Below are 19,079 nucleotides of genomic sequence, written 5' to 3' on the forward strand. Positions count from 1 at the left end.
AATATCTTTGGCAATGGGATCACAGAAAACCCCAAGGCTTTACATACGTATATTAAGAGTAAGAGGATTACCTGGGGGGAAAGAGTGGAACCTATTAGGGACCAAAGGGACAATATCTTGATGGAGCCAGTGAACGTGTGGAATCTTAAATGAATACTTCTCATCTCTTTTCTATATCTCAGGCTGCTATGGGAGGCAAGGGAGGGGATTTCTGGAGTGCTGGTGTAGTGCCAGATGACTGGTGGATAGCTGATGTGGATAGCTTTGTTCAACAAGGACAGCAGGGATAGGCCAGATAATTAGAGGAGTTAGTTTGATGTCAATAGTAGGGAAATTGATGTGCCGCATTTGTGCATGTGAGTAGTGCAATTGATGTGATTTACATCGACTTCAGTAAGGCTCATGGAAGTCCTGGTCCAAAAAGTAAGTGCCCATGGAATCCAGGGCAAGTTGGCAAACTGGATCCAAAATCAATTGGCAAATAGGAGGTAAAAGGGTGATTGTGGAGGGATGTTTTTAGATTGGTGGCATGCGACCAGCAGTGTAACATAGGGCTCAATGGTGGGGCCCTAGCTGTTTGTTATGTACATTAACAATCTGGGTGTGAATGTAGAAAGTATAATGATTAAATTTTCAGATGACGCAAAAATTGGTATTATTGATAGCAAGGATGATGGTCTCAGTTTACAGTCTGATATTGATCAGCTAGTAAAATGGACAGAGCAATGGCAGATGAAATTTAATCCTAATAACATTAAAAGAGGCATAGACAAAAATAGGTTGTAAGAAATCTTTTTCCCATGGCATTTTTGCCGAAGACCAGAGAGCATAAGTTTAAGGTGAGGAGCAAATGGTGAGGAAGAGGTCTGAAAGAACATTTTTCACCCAGATAGTGGTAGAAATATGGAGGTGCTGCCTGAGAGAAATGTGGAGGTAGGTACTCTCCAAACACTTAAAATGCCAAGGCATGGCAGGCCATGACCCAAATGCAGATAAATGGGATTAGTGTAGTTAGTATTTGTTGGTCAGCTGAATTGTTTCAATGCTGTACGACCACAGAAAATCTTGGATGTTAATTCTCACGTAAGTATAATCATCACAGAATCCCTGCAGTGTGGAAAAAGGCCCTTTAGCCCAACAAGTCCGCACTGACCCTCAGCATCCCACCCAGAGCCATCTTCCTAAAACCCACCTAATCTGCACATCCCTGAACACCAAAAGCAAGTTATTTTGGCCAATCCGCCTAACCTACACATCTTTGGGCTTTGGGAGAGAACCCACTCAGACACAGGGTGAATGAGCAAAGTCGACATAGTCGAATCGAACCCGGGTCTCTGGTGCTGTGAGGCAGTAGTGCTAAGCACTAAGCCACTGTGTTGCCCCACACAAATGATTCTTAATTCCAGATATTTATTGAATTCAAATTCCACCATCTGCCATGGTGAGATTTGAGCCCAGGTCCCCAGAACGTTATCTGGGTCTCTGGATTAACCCTCCAGCAATAATACCACTAGGTCATTACCTCCCTGCAAAAAAAAAATGCTTTATGAATTTGTGCGTCACTCTTATGCATGGGCCATGCTAATCTTCTCTGTATTGTTCCAATTTTAGAATATGTGCTACCGATCAAAACTTGAACGTAATGCAGAATACAGTTAAAGGATAATAAGAAAGTTTGTGATAATGCCCTTAAATAAAATGTGAACTGGCTCTTATAGATAAGGTGTTAACTTATTTTCCATAATTCATTCATTAGTTGACAGACTTTCCAACTATACCAATCATTCCACTTCTAGCTAAAAGTGATGATACCTGGTACAAAACATCCATGACAGTATGTAAAAGATTCAATTCAGAACATAGAACAGTACAGCACAGTACAGGCCCTTTAGCCCACGATGTTGTGCCAAACTTTTAACCTAAACCTAATGTATATCTAACCTCCACCCCAACTTATACTACCATCCATATGCCTAATGAGGCCAACTCCACTACCCTCTCTGGCAATGCATTCCACACCCCGACCACTCTCTGAGCAAAGAACCTACCTGTGATATCTCCCTAATATCTACCTTCACTCACTTTAATACTATGCCCCCTCGTAAGATAAGGTTTTTCCCACTTTAAAAAGCTTACCTCGAGCGGGAGTGGTCTTCATTTTTGGGAGGAGAACGAGAGAGAGACAGAGTGTACCAGGAGGCTGCCAGGAAGGTAAGGTTTTTCCCACTTTAAAAAGTTTACCTCGCACGGGAGCAGCCTTCGTTTATTTGAGCAGCGGCTGAACCCGAGGCACTACACGTGTAGTGTCTCTCACCCACCCTCCTCCTCTAACCAGGGAAAAAAAAGGACTCGATGGTGTGGAGATAAGGTAAGGCTTTTTCTATTTCACGTCTTTTTATATATATCGTGTGATTGCCAATAACTTTTCTCGTTCCTTTTTCATTTATCTAACAATGTCAGGAGATCTCAAACCCATATTGTGCTCCTCTTGCTCAATGTGGGAGCTCAGGGACACGGCTGATGTCCCTGACTCCTTCACGTGCAGGAAGTGTGTCCAGCTGCAGCTCTTGTTAGACCGCATGATGGCTCTGGAGCTGCGGATGGACTCACTTTGGAGCATACACGATGCTGAGGGGGTCGTGGATAGCACGTTTAGCAAGTTGGTCACACTGCAGATTAGGATTGCTGGGGGAGAAAGGGAGTGGGTGACCAAAAGGCAGAGGAAGAGCAGGAAGACCGTGCAGGTGTCCCCTGCAGTCATCTCCCTCCAAAACAGGTATTCCATTTTGGATACTGTTGGGGGAAATGGCTTAGCAGGGGAAGGCAGCAGTAGCCAGGTTCATGCACCGTGGCTGGCTCTGCTGTACAGAAGGGTGGGAAAAAGGAGTGGAAGGGCAATAGTCATTGGGGATTCAGTTGTAAGGGGAGTAGATGGGCGGTTCTGCGGTCGAAAACGAGACTCCCTAATGGTATGTTGCCTCCCAGGTGCACGTGTCAGGGATGTCTCCGATCGGCTGCAGAACATTCTGATGGGGGAGCGTGAACAGCCAGTTGTCGTGGTGCATATAGGCACCAATGATATAGGTGGAAAACGGGATGAGGTCCTCCAAGCAGAATTTAGGGAGTTAGGAGCCAAGTTTAAAAAGTAAGACCTCAAAGGTAGTAATCTCAGGATTGCTACCAGTGCCATGTGCTAGTCAGTGCAGAAATGAAAGAATAGCCAGGATGAATGCTTGGCTTGAGAGATGGTGTAGGTGGGAGGGGTTCAGATTTTTGGACATTGGAACCAGCTCTGGGGAAGGTGGGACTATTACAAATTGGATGATCTACACCTGGGCCTGACTGGAACCAATATGCTTGGGGGTTATTTTGCTAATGCTATGGGGGAGGGTTTAAACTAATTTGGCAGGGGGATGAGAACCAAATATTGGACAGAAAAGAGGTAGTAACGAAAGCCTAGGGAACTAGATAATGGAGTCAGTGTGACTAAAGGTAATAGTAGTTGGGGAGCAGATGATGAACACAAAGGGACAGGTGGTCTGAGGTGCATTTGTTTTAATGCGAGAAGTGTAGTAGATAAGGCAGATGAGCTTAGGGCTTGGATTAGTACCTGGAAGTATGATGGTGTTGCTATTACTGAGACTTGGTTGAGGGAAGGGTATGATTGGCAACTAGTTATCCTAGGATATCGATGCTTCAGGTGGGATAGAGAGGGAGGTAAAAGGGGTGGAAGAGCTACAAAACTGGTCAAAGACGATATCACAGCTGTACTGAAGGAGGGCCCCATGGAGGACTCAAGCAGTGAGGCAATATGGGTAGAACTCAGAAATAGGAAGGATGCAGTAACAATGTTGGGGCTGTACTACAGGCCTCCCAACAATGACCGTGAGATAGAGGTACAAATATGTAAACAGATAATGGAAATTGACCGGGATTCACTCAGTGTTAGGGGCCAAGATGGAGCAGAATTTGTAAGGTGTGTCCAGGAGGGTTTTCTAGAGCAGTATATCTGTAGTCCAACTCGGGAAAGGGCCATACTGGACCTGGTGTTGGGGAATGAACCCAGCCAGTGGTTGAAATTACAGTAGGGGACTACTTTGGAAATAGTGACCACAATTCTGTAAGTTTTACAATACTCATGGACAAGGATGGGAGTGATCCTAAAGGAAGAGTTCTAAACTGGGGGAAGGCCAACTATACCAAGATTCAGCAGGATCTGGGGAATGTAGATTGGGAGAAACTGTTTGAAGGTAAATCCACATTTGATATGTGGGAGGCTTTTAAAGAGAGGTTGATTAGCATGCAGGAGAGACATGTTCCTGCGAAAATGAGGAATAGAAAAGGCAAGATTAGGGAACCATAGATGACAGGTGAAATCGTGAGACTAGCCAAGAGGAAAAAGGAAGCATACATGAGGTCTAGGCGACTGAAGACAGACGAAGCTTTGGAAGAAGATCGGGAATGAAGAGCGAATCTGAAATGAGGGATTAAGAGGGCTAAGAGAGGACATGAGATATTGCTGGCAAACACGGTTAAGGAAAATCCCAAAGCCTTTTATTCATATATAAAGAGCAAGAGGGTAACTAGAGAAAGGATTGGCCCACTTAAGGACAAAGAAAGAAAGTTATGCGCGAAATCAGAGAAAATGGGTGACATTCTACAGGAATAGTGCCAGATGACTGGAGGATAGCAAATGTGGTTCCCCTGTTCAAGAAGGGGAGTAGAGATAACCCTGGTAATTTTTAGACCAGCGAGCCTTACCTCAGTTGTTGGTAAAGTGTTGGAAAAGGTTGAAAAGGATAGGATTTATAATCATCTAGAAAAGAATAAATTGATTAGGGATAGTCAGCACGGTTTTGTGAAGGGAAGGTCATGCCTCACAAACCTTTATTGAGTTCTTTGAGAAGGTGACCAAAACAGGTAGATGAGAGTAAACCAGTTGATGTGGTGTATATGGATTTCAGCAAGGCGTTCGATAAGGTTCCCCACAGTAGGCTATTGTACAAAATGCAGAAGAATGGAATTGTGGGAGATATAGCAGTTTGGATAGGAAATTAGCTTGCTGAAAGAAGACAGAGGGTGGTAGTTGATGGGAAATGTTCATCCTGGAGACCAGTTACTAGTGGTGTACCGCAAGGGTCGGTGTTGGGTCCGCTGCTGTTTGTCATTTTTATAAATGACCTGGATGAGGGCGTTAAAGGATGGGTTAGTAAATTTGCAGACGACACTAAGATCGGTGCAGTTGTGGACAGTGACGAAGGATGCTGTAGGTTGCAGAGAGACATAGATAAGCTGCAGAGTTGGGCTGAGAGGTGGCAAATGGAGTTTAATGCGGACAAGTGTGAGGTGATGCACTTTGGTAGGAGTAACCAGAAGACAAAGTAGTGGGCTAATGGTAAGATTCTTAGTAGTGTAGATGAGCAGAGACATCATGGTGTCCATGTACACAGATCCTTGAAAGTTGCCACCCAGGTTGACAGGGCTGTTAAGAAGGCAATACAGTGTTTTAGCTTTTATTAATAGAAGGATCAAGTTCCAGAACCAAGAGGTTATGGTGAAGCTGTACAAAATCCTGGTGCAGCCGCACTTGGAGTATTGCGTACAGTTCTGGTCACCGCATTATAAGAAGGATGTGGAAGCTTTGGAAAGGGTGCAGAGGAGATTTACTAGGATGTTGCCTGGTATGGAGGGAAGGTCTTATGAGGAAAGGCTGAGGGACTTGAGGCTGTTTTCATCAGAGAGAAGAAGGTTGAGAGGTGACTTAATTGAAACATATAAAATAATCAGAGGGTTAGATAGGGTGGATAGGGAGAGCCTTTTTCCTAGGATGGTGATGGTGAGCACGAGGGGCATAGCTTTAAATTGAGGGGTGAAAGATATAGAACAGATGTCAGAGGTAGTTTCTTTACTCAGAGAGTAGTAAGGGAATGGAACGCTTTGCCTGCAACGGTAGTAGATTCGCCAACTTTAGTTACATTTAAGTCATCATTGGATAAGCATATGGACGTATATGGAATAGTGTAGGTTAGATGGGCTTGAGATCGGTATGACAGGCCGGCACAACATCGGGGGCCAAAGGTCCTATACTGTGCTGTAATGTTCTATGTTCTTAATGAAAACTTTGTATCGGTATTCACCAAGGAGAGGGACATGACAGGTGTTGAGGTTAGGGATAGATGTTTGCTTACTCTAGGTCAAGCTGACATAAGGAAGGAGGAAGTGTTGGGTATCCTAAAAGACATTAAGGTGGACAAGTCCCCACGTCCGGATGGGATCTATTCCAGGTTATTGAGGGAAGTGAGAGAGGAAATAGCCGGGGCTTTAACAGGTATCTTTGCAGCATCCTTAGACACGGGTGAGGTCCCTGATGACTGGAGACTTGCTAATGTTGTCCCCTTGTTTAAGAAGAGTAGCAAAGATAATCCAGGTAATTATCGACAGGTGAGCCTGACGTCAGTGGTTGGGAAGGTACTGGAGAAGGTACTGAGGGATAGGATCTATTCCCATTTGGAAGAAAATGGGCTTATCAGTGATAGGCAACACTCTTTTGTGCAGGGAAGGTCATGTCTTACCAACTTAGTAGAATTATTTGAGGACGTGACAAAGTTGATTGATGAGGGAAAGGCTGTAGATGTCATATACATGGACTTCAGTAAGGCATTTGATAAGGTTCCCCATGGCAGGCTGATGGAGAAAGTGAAGTCACATGGGGTCCAGGGTGTGCTAGCTTGATGGATAACAACTGCCTAGGCAACAGGAGACAGAGGGTAGTAGTAGAAGGGAGTTTCTCAAATTGGAGACCTGTGACTAGTGGTGTCCCACAGGGATCTGTGCTGGGACCACTGTTGTTTGTGATATACATAAATGATTTGGGAGAAGATGTCGGTGGTCTGATCAGTAAGTTTGCAGATGACACTAATATTGGTGGAGTAGCAGATAGTGAAGGGGACTGTCAAAGATTATAGCAGAATATAGATAGACTGGAGAGTTGGGCAGATAAATGGCAGATGGAGTTCAATCCGGGCAAATGCGAGGTGATGCATTTTGGAAGATCTAATTCAAGGACGAACTATACAATAAGTGGAAAAGTCCTAGGGAAAATTGAATGGAGAGATCTGGGTGTTCAGGTCCATTGTCCCTGAAGGTGACAACTCAGGTCAATAGGGTGGTCAAGAAGGCATATGGCATGCTTACCTTCATCGGAAGGGGTATTGAGTACAAGAGTTGGCAGGTCATGTTACAGTTTTATAAGACTTTGGTTTGGCCACGTTTAGAGTACTGTGTACAGTTCTGGTCACCACATTACCGAAAGGATGTAGACACTTTGGAGAGGGTGCAGAGGAGGTTCACCAGGATGTTGCCTGGTATGGAGGGTGCTAGCTATGAAGAGAGGTTGAGTAGATGAGGATTATTTTCATTAGAAAGACGGAGATTGATGGGGGAGCTGATTGACGTCAACAAAATCATGAGAGGTATAGACAGGGTGGATAGCAAGAAGCTTTTTCCCAGAGTGGGGGACTCAATTACTTGGGGTCATGAGTTCAAAGTGAGAGGAGGAAAGTTTAAGGGAGATATGCATGGAAAGTTCTTTGCACAGAGTGTGGTGGGTGCCAGGAATGTGTTGCCAGCGGAGGAAGTAGACGCTGACACATTAGCGTCTTTTAAGATATATCTGGACAGGCACATGGGGCGGGGAGTAAATGGACACAGACCCTTAGAAAATAGATGACAGGTTAGACAGAGGATCTCGATTGGCGCAGGCTTGGAGGGCGCGCAGGCTTGGAGGGCTGAAGGGCTGAAGGGCCTGTTCCTGTGCTGTAATTTTCTTTGTTCTTTGTAATAGCTACCTCCAGCATAGAAAAAAGTCTCTGGCTGTCTACTCTATCTGTACCTCTGATCATTTGGTACGCCTTTAGTTCTCTTTAGTAGAAGAGAAGCTTTAACAACTGCATGTATGCTGTTCAAAACTCTGATTGACATGCTTCTTTCTGTAGCTACAATTGAAGCACTTCATGAACAGCCTTCTATCTTTACATGAGGGGAGTACACGTGTGGATTTCCATTGAGTAATCTTTGTTAAACTACCAGAGAAGTTAGATTATTTATTAAGATGTATTGATCCAGAAATATTACAGTTGAGAAAGTTAAAGCCTGCTTGTGACTGTACCTTTAATTCACCCAACTAGCTTTCTCTATAATGACACCAGAAATTGAATTAATATGTCATCTCTATAGCTTGCATTTTTAACATTTTCTTGGAACACTTCATGTGCAGTTTAATATTGCAATGAGCAGGCTAGAATTAGTAAAACACAGTGATCAATGTGTAAATAGATTCAAATTGTATAAGGGACTATATTAGTATAGTAACTATTATTAGTGAAAACAGTTTCAGTACCAACAGTACTTTGGGGTAGTAATAACTTCTAATCCCAAAATGTTAATGTTCTTATGTTAAAGCTTTCAATTCAAATTAAAATATTCACTTTTCTCAAAAAAGAGAGCTGGAATTAAGAATTTATGGATGACCATGAAACTATTGTTGACTGTTAGCAAAACCTACCTGGCTCACCTCACTTACATCTTTCAAGGAAGGAAATCTGCTGACTTAATTTGGCTTGGCCTACCTATGACTCAAGACCCATAGCAATATGGTGGTCTTTCAACTGCCCGCTGAAATGACCTAGCAAGCCACTAAGTTGTATGAATCACTATAAAATCTGAACAAAGAAATGAAACTGGAGGGACCATTTGGCATTAATCTGGGCACTAGAAAAGACAATGGCAGAAACAGACCTTGCAAAGGACCCTGCAAAGTCCTCCTTACTACTGAGGTCTAGTGCCAAAATTGAAAGAATTTTCTCACAGACTAGTCAATCAACAGTCTGACATTTTGTCAGGTATGATTCCATGAATATGACTATGTCCTATACCATCATCAGCCCTGGACATGGCCTGTCCCACTGGCAGGACAGAACCAGCAGAGAGGGTGGCATAGTGGCACATAATCAGGAAGGAGTTGCCCTGTGAGCCCTCAACATTCAGTCCGGATGGCATGAAGACGCATGGCTTCAGGTTTAAACATAGGAGCAGAAACCTCCTGCTGATTACCATGAAACATCTTCCCTCAGCTGATGAATCAGTATCCTCCATTTTGAACAATACTTGGAAGAAGCACTGAGGATAGCCAGGGTGCAAAATGTACTCTTGGTGGGAGATTTCAATATCTACCACCAAGAGTGGCTTGGCAGCGTGCTACATAATTGACCTGGTTGGGTCCCAAAAGGACATAACTGCTGGACTGAACCTGCAGCAAGTGGTGAGGGAACCAAAAAGAGAGAAAAACACATTTGACCAAGCTGCTGGCTGCAGATGCATTTGTCCATGACAGTATCAGTAGGAGTGACCATTGCACAGTCCCTGTAGAGACAAATTCCTGCCTTCACATTTGAGAATACCCTCAATCCTGATTGGTGGTGCTATAGCTGTGCTAAGTGGGACAGACTTTGATAATCCACCTTGGCCTTCTCCAGTGGTTGCCAGCATCATGGATAACAGTGTTCAGCCAATTTGAATCAGTTTACATGATATCAAGAAACAATTGGATAGATTCATAGACAGAGAAAAGGCAAGAAAGGTCTTCTGATTCATCGAGTCTGCACTGGCAGTAACTACCACAAAAGCGTACTAATCCCAATTTCCTGCTCTTGAGTCCTTAAATATTATGATGTTTCAAGTGCTCATCCAAATAATTTTTAAAGGTTGTAAAGTTTCTGGTCTCCACTCCTGAACATGCATTCACCTTTTAATTAAAAATATATTTTTCTAACATCCTCCCTGAATCTCCTGCCCCCTACACTTAAAACTATGTCCCCTCATGATTGACCCCTCAACCAACAATAGCTGCTCCCTATTCACCCTCTCCATACCCCTCATAATTTTATACACCTCAAGCATGTTCCCCCTCAGCCTTCCGAGCCTACCTATCCTTATAGCTTAATTGCTGCATCCCAGGCAACATCCTGGTGTACTCGCTCTGTATTCCTCCTATGCTATCACACTCTTCTTGTAGTGGAGCGATCAGAGCTGCATACAGTATTCCAGCTGTGGCCTAGCCAGTGCTGTGTAAACTCCATCATTACCTCTATGCCAGGATGAAAGCAAATGTCCAACATCCATTCATAAATATCTTATTCATGTGCTCTGTAGATGTCTTGGATCTGTGAATAATTACCCAAGATCGGTCTGTTCCTCTGAGCTACCCGGTGTCCTGCCATTTATTAAATACTCCCTCATCTTGTTTCTTCCTCCAAAGTGTATGACTTTGTACTTATCAGAGTTAAATACCATCTGCCACTTGTCTGCCCATGTGACCCAATTCATCTATATATTCCAGTAACTCCCAACAACCTTCTTCACTATTAAACACCCTATTGATTTGTGGTGTCATCTGCAAACTTGCTTATCATCCCACTTCCCCATGACATTTTCATCTATATCATTTATATATATAACAAAAAAAAATCCCATTATATTGCTGGATACCTCCAGTCACTCCAACAGCCTTCTCACACTACTCTTTGTGCCCTATTGCTAAGCCAGTTTCTGATCCAAATTTAAGGGCATTTAAATGGTCATTGGATAAACATATCGATAATAATGGAATAGTGTAGGTTAGATGGGCTTCAATTTGGTTTTGCAGGTCAGCACAACATCGAGGGCCAAAGGGCCTGTACTGTGCTGTAGTGTTCTATGTTCTCTGCTCTACATGATAGTTCGCAATTCCGGGAATTGACCTCGTGAACCTACACTGTACTCCCTCAGGACACTCTGGAGGCAGGAAGCATGTTTCCGCTGATGGGTGAGTCCAGAACCAGAGGACACAGTTTAAAAATAAGGGGTAGGCCATTTAGAACAGAATTGAGGAAAAACGTCTGCACCCAGAGAGTGGTGGATATGTGGAATGCTCTGCCCCAGAAGGCAGTGGAGGCCAACTCTCTGGATACTTTCAAGAAAGAGATAGAGCTCTTAAAGATAGTAGAATCAAGGGTTATGGGGATAAGGCAGGAATAGGATACTGATTGTGGATGATCAGCCATGATCATAATGAATGGTGGTGCTGGCTTGAAGGGCTGAATGACCTACTCTGGAACCTATTGTTTATTGATTTGGCCATAAAAGGTAAAGTGGCTCGTGAGGCATAGGTTCAGTAACTTCAGCATGTTGTCTGTGGAGACGGTGTCACTTGGGTCTCGTTTTTTTAAGAAGCGTTACTAATGTTTCTCTTGCCAGTGGTCATGTCAATCGATGTGAATAGAGCGGTAACATCAAAGGACACCATGGCCTCGTCCTTGTCGATTCTTAGTCTTTGAGGGAATTGAGAAACTCCTGGGCTGAATGGGGTGATTTGCTGACAAGGTGTTTTAGTTCCCTTTGTGATTCCTTGGCGAACCTGTGCGTTGGTGTGCCTGGGAGGGAGACTGTGGGTCTGAGGGGTACTTCCGGTTTGTGTACTTTTGGGAGGCCGTAGAATCAGGGGATGTTTGTCCCTTCAGGTTTCATTTTTAGATAGTCAGCTTTGTTGATTTATCCAGTCTGTTTGTGTCTCTTTAGTGTGTTGATTATTTTATTACCCAGTTGTGGTGTCGGGACTATTTGCCCTTGCCAGTATGTATTTGTGTCTGCGAGTAGCATCTGTGGTTTAGTGAGGTGGTCCCATTTGTTTAACGTGGCTAGGAACTCTGTCGTGTTAGTGTCTCTGTGGTTGTAGTCGAGTCCACGTATTAGAACAGCTTTCCCTGCGTCTGTTAGTATCCTGTCTGAGAGGTTTCTTACCCAAGTGTCTGATCTTTGGCTGTCATGTTGGTGTGTCAGTTTGGCCAGTTTTTCTTGTAGGATCTGTCTTTTCTTAGTTCTTATTATTTGTTGACTGATGTTAATGACTCTTTCTAAGTCTGCTGTCCACTCTAGGTTGGTTGTGTTTAGGAATAGGGTTTTTGTGCTTAATTTCCCTGTCATATCTATGGAGCCGGTTGTGTGTTTCATTAATCATTACATAGAACGTAGAACATTACAGCACAGTACAGGCCCTTTGGCCCTCGACGTTGTGCCGACCTGTCATACCGATCTCAAGCCCATCTAACCTACACTATTCCATGTACGTCCATATGCTTGTCCAATGATGACTTAAATGTACTTAAAGTTGGCGAATCTACTACCATTGCAGGCAAAGCGTTCCATTCCCTTACTACTCTCCGAGTAAAGAAACCACCTCTGACATCTGTCCTATATCTTTCACCCCTCAATTTAAAACTATGCCCCCTCGTGCTCGCCGTCACCATCCTAGGAAAAAGTCTCTCCCTATCCACCCTATCTAACCCTCTGATTATTTTATATGTTTCAATTAAGTCACCTCTCAACGTTCTTCTCTCGAATGAAAACAGCCTCAAGTCCCTCAGCCTTTCCTCGTAAGACCTTCCCTCCATACCAGGCAACATCCTAGTAAATCTCCTCTGCTCCCCCCCCTTTCCAAAGCTTCCACATCCTTCTTATAATGCGCTGACCAGAACTGTATGCAATACAGTTTTGTACAGCTGCAGCATAACCTCTTGGTTCCGGGACTCAATCCCTCTATTAATAAAAGCTAAAACACTGTATTGCCTTCTTAACAGCCCTGTCAACCCGGGTGGCAACTTTTCAAGGATCTGTGTACGTGGACACCGAGATCTCTCTGCTCACTTTTTACCGTTCTGCTGTCATACACGCATGTGTGTTGTTGATGGGAGGCTTGTATATCACTCAACTAAACTGGAGAAACATGTAGAATTAGACCCCGAATATAAACCACTGCGAAGAAAAACCAGAAATGAGATAACCAATTCCAACGGACCTCGGAGTTTGAATACCAGACAGGAAAACATAACAGCGTTTCATCAGAGGCTGCACAGATGATGTTACCCAGCAGGGTAATGAACCAGCTCGGCGAACGAACCAAGTACAGCATATCTGAACTCCTGACTTGTTTCCTTTGCTATACTGTAGCATGGTGTATCTCCATTTCATCAATATTCTGTGTCCCCTCCATCTGCCAGACTCATTTAAAATAGATATTGCAAAGGCTATGGGCCCTAACAACATTCCATCAATAGTACTGAAGGCTTGTGCTTCTGAACTTGGTGGTCCCCTAACCAAGCTCTTCCAGTACAGTTAAAATACTGGCATTTACCCAACAATATGAAAATTACCCAGGTATCACCCACTGAGCACCAACCTGCACATTGGTGCACAGTTCGGCCAGGATCACTCAGCTCCTGACCTCATTATCGCCTTGGTTCAAACATGGACAAAAGAAAGGGATTACAGACGTGAGGTGAGTGTTACAACCCTTGACATCAAGACAGTGTTTAGCTAAATATTGCATCAAGGATCCTTAGCAGGACTGGATAAATAGTTTTGGAGTAGATCTGTAGCTCGGGTTGTGGGTGTTGAGGTTGGTTGACTCGCTGGGCTGGTTTGTTGTTCTGCACTCGTTTCATTACCATGCTGGGTAACGTCATCAGTGCAGCCTCTAATGAAGCGTTGGTGTGTTTTCCCGCCTGGCTTTTAAACTCTGGGATCCGTTGTGATGGATTGCCTCAATTCTGGGTTTTCGCCGTAGTGGAAAGTATATGGGGTTGAGTTTAATGTGTTTACTAATAGCCTGCTTCGTGGAGTGCCATGCTTCCAGGAATTGTCGTGCTTGTCTCTGCCTAACCTGTCCCAGGATCTTGCTGTTGTTCCAGTCGAAGTTGTGGTTCTCCTTGTCCATGTGGATTGAGATGAGTGAGTATTGGTCGTGCCTTTTTGTAGCCATTTGGGGTTCATGTACTCTTGTTGTTAGAAGACCTTCCCGGTTGTCCGATGTAGTGTTTCTCGCAGTCTGTGCAGGGGACCATGTAGATGACATTGGTCGTGTTCATGGCGGGGAGTGGGTCTTTAGTTCAAGTGAGCAATTGTTGTAGGGTTGATGTGGGTTTGTGTGCCACTCTGATGCCCAGCAGTCGTAGAAGTCTTGTGGTGAATTCTGACGTGTTCCTGATATAGTGTAGTGTGATGACTGTGTCGGGGCATGTAGGATCTTTCTGATGTTGTTCCTTCAGGCATCTCCTGACCCAGTTCTTTGGATATCCAATATCCTTGAACACTTGGCGTAGCTCCATGTTGCTGCAGTGTGTTGTTGCCCTTCTAAATAGTGTTCACATGCAGCTTCATTTGAGCGTGGTGGGATGGTTAAATAGTATCTGGGCAAACTGTCTGATAGTTGATGTCATACCTGACACATAAGGTATTTGCGATTGTTGGAGATCAGTCACTTCAGCTGCAGGGCTTGTGTAGGAGTTCCTCAAGATAGTATCCTAGGTCCAAGCATCATTAACTGTTTCGTCAATGATCGTCCCTCCATCATAAGGTCACACGTTAGGATGTCCAGCACCATTTGCAACTCCTCAGATGCTGAAAGAGCCATGTTCAAAACAATAAGATCTTGACAATATCCAGGGTTGGGCTGACAAGTAGCAAGTACCATTTGTGCGACACAAATGCCAGGCAATGACCACTGCCTAGTGTAATAATGTCTTGTCAGAATGTCATCTGGGAATCTGAAGACCACATCCATTTGTTTCCAGTAACCATTCTGCTAGTTACACCTCCAAATTTATCAAAAACTACTTCCTATTCCAAAACAAAAATGAGATACTGCAGATTCTGGAAATCTGAAATGAACTAAGAAAATGCTGGAGATACTCACCATGTTTGACAGCATTTATGAAGAGAGAAACAGTTATGTTTCAAGTGCAGTATGACTCTTTCTTCCTCATAATGTTAGACAAGCAATCTGACAACACAAAGGCAGTGAATTGAGATAAAAGCTGATTAGACACATTACTACTGACTGTGAAAAATTGCTTTCACACTTACAGATGGTGTCACCAAATGTCACCCAAATTAAACAGTTTAAGTTAGTCTCTTGAAACATTTAGAGTCATAGATATCTGCAGCACTAAAAAAGCCCATCACATCATCGCCAATCAAAAAATGCAACCTAACTATTCTAATCTCATTTTCCAGCACTTAGCCCATAGCCTTGCATTAGCAGTTCCAAGGCATACAAATCTCAGTTCTTCTTAAATGTTTCAGAGATAGTAGGAACTGCAGATACTGGAGAATCTGAGATAACAAGGTGTAGAGCTGGATGAACGCAGCAGGCCAAGCAGCGTCAGAGGAGCAGAAGAGCTGACATTTCAGGCCTAGACCCTTTTTCAGAAATGGGCCCATTTCTGAAGAAGTGTCTAGGCCTGAAACGTCAGTTTTCCTGCTCCACTGATGGTGTTTGGCCTGCTGTGTTCATCCAGCTCTACACCTTGCTATCTCTCTTCTGAAATGTGATGGAGGTTTCCGCCTCTACCACCCATACAGGAGATTCCTATCACTCTCCAGATGAAAAACCTCCAAAGGTTTCTGATGAAACACTATTAGTGAAGTTGAAAGCAGTGGTAATTGAACACAAGCTTAGATGAAAATTATGACAGGCATTGAAACTATTCTGATGTATGGTAATCTTAATGGCTAGCCTTTTGATGCAACTGCCTGAAGCCTATATTGTAGGAATGCAGATAGGGCTCAACATAGCAGAGAAGTAAAGACATAGTCCCTCACCTCTGAAGTGTCAGAATCTGGGAACGCCCTTTATAGCCAGTAGGAGACACCATATTGTTTTACAGTGTAAGATAAATGTAATGAAACTTAATAATATTTTTCAGGTATTACATGGCTTTTAATTTATTTTTGTTTGTTTTCAACACTTAATATGAATTATTGATTGTAAATGCAATTATTTGTTTTCAATATTAATGTTATTTAATTTAAAGTATAATTACTTTTTCTTCAAGTTTGATTAAGAATTATTTTATAATAATGAATAAGTGGATGGTGGGGTATATTGGTAGGGGGTAGGCTGGGATCTCAGTTGGAAGGCATCTCCATAGGGTGGTAGTGTCTAAAATGGCAGCTGGATAGAATGACACATGGATAAGGTGCAAGGTGGGCAGGTGGATAGGGTAATAATGTAGCATATGATGGGAGGATGATGGGTGGGAGAGATATACAATATCAGATCTGGTCTTTGAGAGGAGAAGTGCAGTGAGTAAGGGTTGGTGGGAGCTGGATTGAGAGTTCCGGTGAAACGGTTAGTCAGTTGGACAGGGGAATTAGGGAATCAAGATGAGGTGTCAAGTGGTTAGGCCAGATCAGGTTGGAGAGTGGGAGCATGGGTTCTGGCAGCATTGCTGTGTGAGATTGCTGGGCTAGAGAGACTGAATGCTGGGGAGTATTGCCGAATGAATGCTCAGGTTGTGATAATTGAACAATGTGACAAAATAATGTTGTGGTTGGTGGGGGATGTCATGTGATTTTGTTTTTTCATTCACTCCTGAGATGTGGGAGCTGCTGGCTGGGCCAGCATTTTATTGTCTACCTCCCTAGTTGACCTTGATAAGGTGGTAGTGAGCTGCCTTCTTGAAACACTGCTGACCATGTGCTGCAGTAGACGTATAAAGCCATTAAGGATGAAATTCCAGGATTTTGACCCAGAGACACTGAATGTCAATATATTTCTAAGTCTGGATGGTGAGTGGCTTAGAGAAGAAACTGCAGGTGGTGATGTTCCTATACATTGGAACTTGTAGGCGGTAGTGGTTTGGAAGGTGCTGTCTAAGCATTTCTAGTGAATTTCTACAATGTATCTTTTTGATAATATGCACTGCTGCTACTGAGCATCAATGTTGTGGTGACTGAATGTTTGTTCATTGCTCTCGATCACCCAATTGAGGGATTGGATCTCTGAGGGATGGTGCCACGTCTTTGTTTCCAGACTCTAGGAGCTGGACTCCTGATCACCTACTTCAACTCACTCTGAGGTGGTCCCTGAAGGTGTCCTGGCAACTCAGGGAATCATGATGTTGCTCCTCATGGCCATCAATGTCAATAAGGTGTCAAGTACTTCATCCATCAATATGGGTCCCTTTGTTAGCTCTGCTGTTTAGTTTCTAAGAACTTCCAATGCTGCAATCTTTTGGTGCAGACTCCCTTTAAGATGCATGCCAACAATACTACATGATTTTTCTGATGTGTGCAGAGACCATTAATAGCCTTATGAAGCAGAGATCATAATTGTAGATGCACCAGCTGGTGCTGCAGCTATTCAGATGAGACAGGAACATGTTGAATTTTGCCCACCCTAATCTGAATAAGTGTGGGCAAATCATAAAGATTGATCTCTATACTCAAAAATGTTAGACATATATTTCTAACCCTTTATTTCACATTTAGGAACTGTCTATCAGCCAAGGCGTAGAGTTTAAGAATAGGGAGTTTATGCCGGAATTGTATAAAATGTCGGTTAGGCCCAGCTAGATTATTATGTACAGCTCTGGAAGCCACAGACAGCAGGGATGTGATAGCACTGCAGTGATTTTTGAAGAGGTTTACTGGAATATTGCCTGGCTGAAACCTTTCAGTGATGATGAGGGATTGAACAGACTTGTGTTGTTTTCCTTAGAGCACAGGAGATTGAGAGGAGTCGTAATTTAGATGTATAAAATTATGAGGGGGAAAGATTAGGTTGACAGGAAGCAACATTTCCTCTTGATGGAGAGATCAATGACCATTGGCATATATTAAATGATAAGGAGATATTTAAAGAAAACCTTTTTCATACAGAGGGTGGTGGGAATCTGGGACTCTCTGCCTGTAAAGGTTGTAGAAGCAGAAACCCTCATGTTTGAGGAAGTATTTAGATATGTATTTGTTACACCATAACATTCAAGGCTGTGAGCCAAGTAATGGAAAATGGGATTAGAATATTTAGGTTTTTGACTGGCATGGGAACAATGTTCCAAAGGGCTTTTTTCTGTACTGTAGATCTCAGTTACGCTCGCATGCAGTTGAACCCTGGCTCACAGACTTCTTTTTGTCATATGATTTTGATAAGTCTTATGGCGATTAGGTACAAAGACAGGGATGTTAAACATAGTGCTGGTCCTGAGCATGGAAACTTGTTGAATTGCTTTCATTCTGGTCTCGTCAGTTTTTAACTTTGAAGTTCTCAGAAGTGGTGATGTAAAATAAAAAGAAATGTCACATTTGTATAGCGCCTTTCACAATCTCAGGACTTTCCGAAGCATTTTGCAGCCTTTGAAATTAGCTTGCACACAGGAAAATATTTATTCATACATATTCAAATTATAGAACATAGACATAGAACATAGAAAAGTACAGCACAGGACAGGCCCTTCGGCCCATGATGTTGTGCCGTGGAATAATCCTAATGCAAAACTAAAATAACCTAACCTACATTCCCCTCAATTCACTGCTGTCCATGTGCATTATCTATTTGTACTGATGTTGGTTTTGGAATAAATCATAGAATCACAAAAGTGTGGAAGCCAGCCACTTGGTCCATTAAGGTCATACCAACCCCCCCAAGAGCAACCCATCCAGATCCACCCCGTAACCCTGAAATTCCCGTGGCTAATCCACCTGTCTTATGTATCCCTGGACAGTATGGGTAATTTATCATGGCCAATCCATCTAACCCGCACATTTTTGGACTTTGGGAGGAAATTACAGTACCCAGAGGAAACCAACCTAGACACAGGGAGAATGTGAAAACTCCACATCGATAATAGCTTAAAGGTGGAATTGAACCCCAAGTCTCTGGTGCTGTGAATTGGCATTGCTAACCACGGAGCCACATTGCTGAGTGAGACAGTATTGTTTATTTTAAATATATTACTTTGGGTCTTTATATCCATATTGGGACAGATAGGGCCTCTGTTTAATATCTCACCTAGAAAATGCAAAATTGTAATCCTTATTACAGGACTCAAATATCAGTCAAGATTCAAAATGAGATTTGAATCCAAAGTCTTCAGTCTGAGTCAAATGGAGTGCTATTACTGAGCACATGAACTGAAAATTGAAATTATGTTTCAAATTTATCCTGCCTCGCTCCATATCAAACTTTCCCTGAAATTCTTGAACAT

General features: G+C 43.1%; 1 non-coding gene across 1 annotated transcript; it reads right to left on the reverse strand.

Annotated features, from left to right (window-relative positions):
- Positions 1 to 1,530: 1,530 nt before the first annotated feature.
- LOC125453730 (U6 spliceosomal RNA) lies at positions 1,531 to 1,633 on the reverse strand. The gene has a single exon (XR_007247838.1). It is a non-coding gene; the product is annotated as a U6 spliceosomal RNA (small nuclear RNA).
- Between the last annotated feature and the right edge of the window lie 17,446 nt (positions 1,634 to 19,079).

The sequence above is a fragment of the Stegostoma tigrinum genome, chromosome 6 (genome assembly GCF_030684315.1).
Source record: "Stegostoma tigrinum isolate sSteTig4 chromosome 6, sSteTig4.hap1, whole genome shotgun sequence".
Classification (NCBI taxonomy): domain Eukaryota; kingdom Metazoa; phylum Chordata; class Chondrichthyes; order Orectolobiformes; family Stegostomatidae; genus Stegostoma; species Stegostoma tigrinum.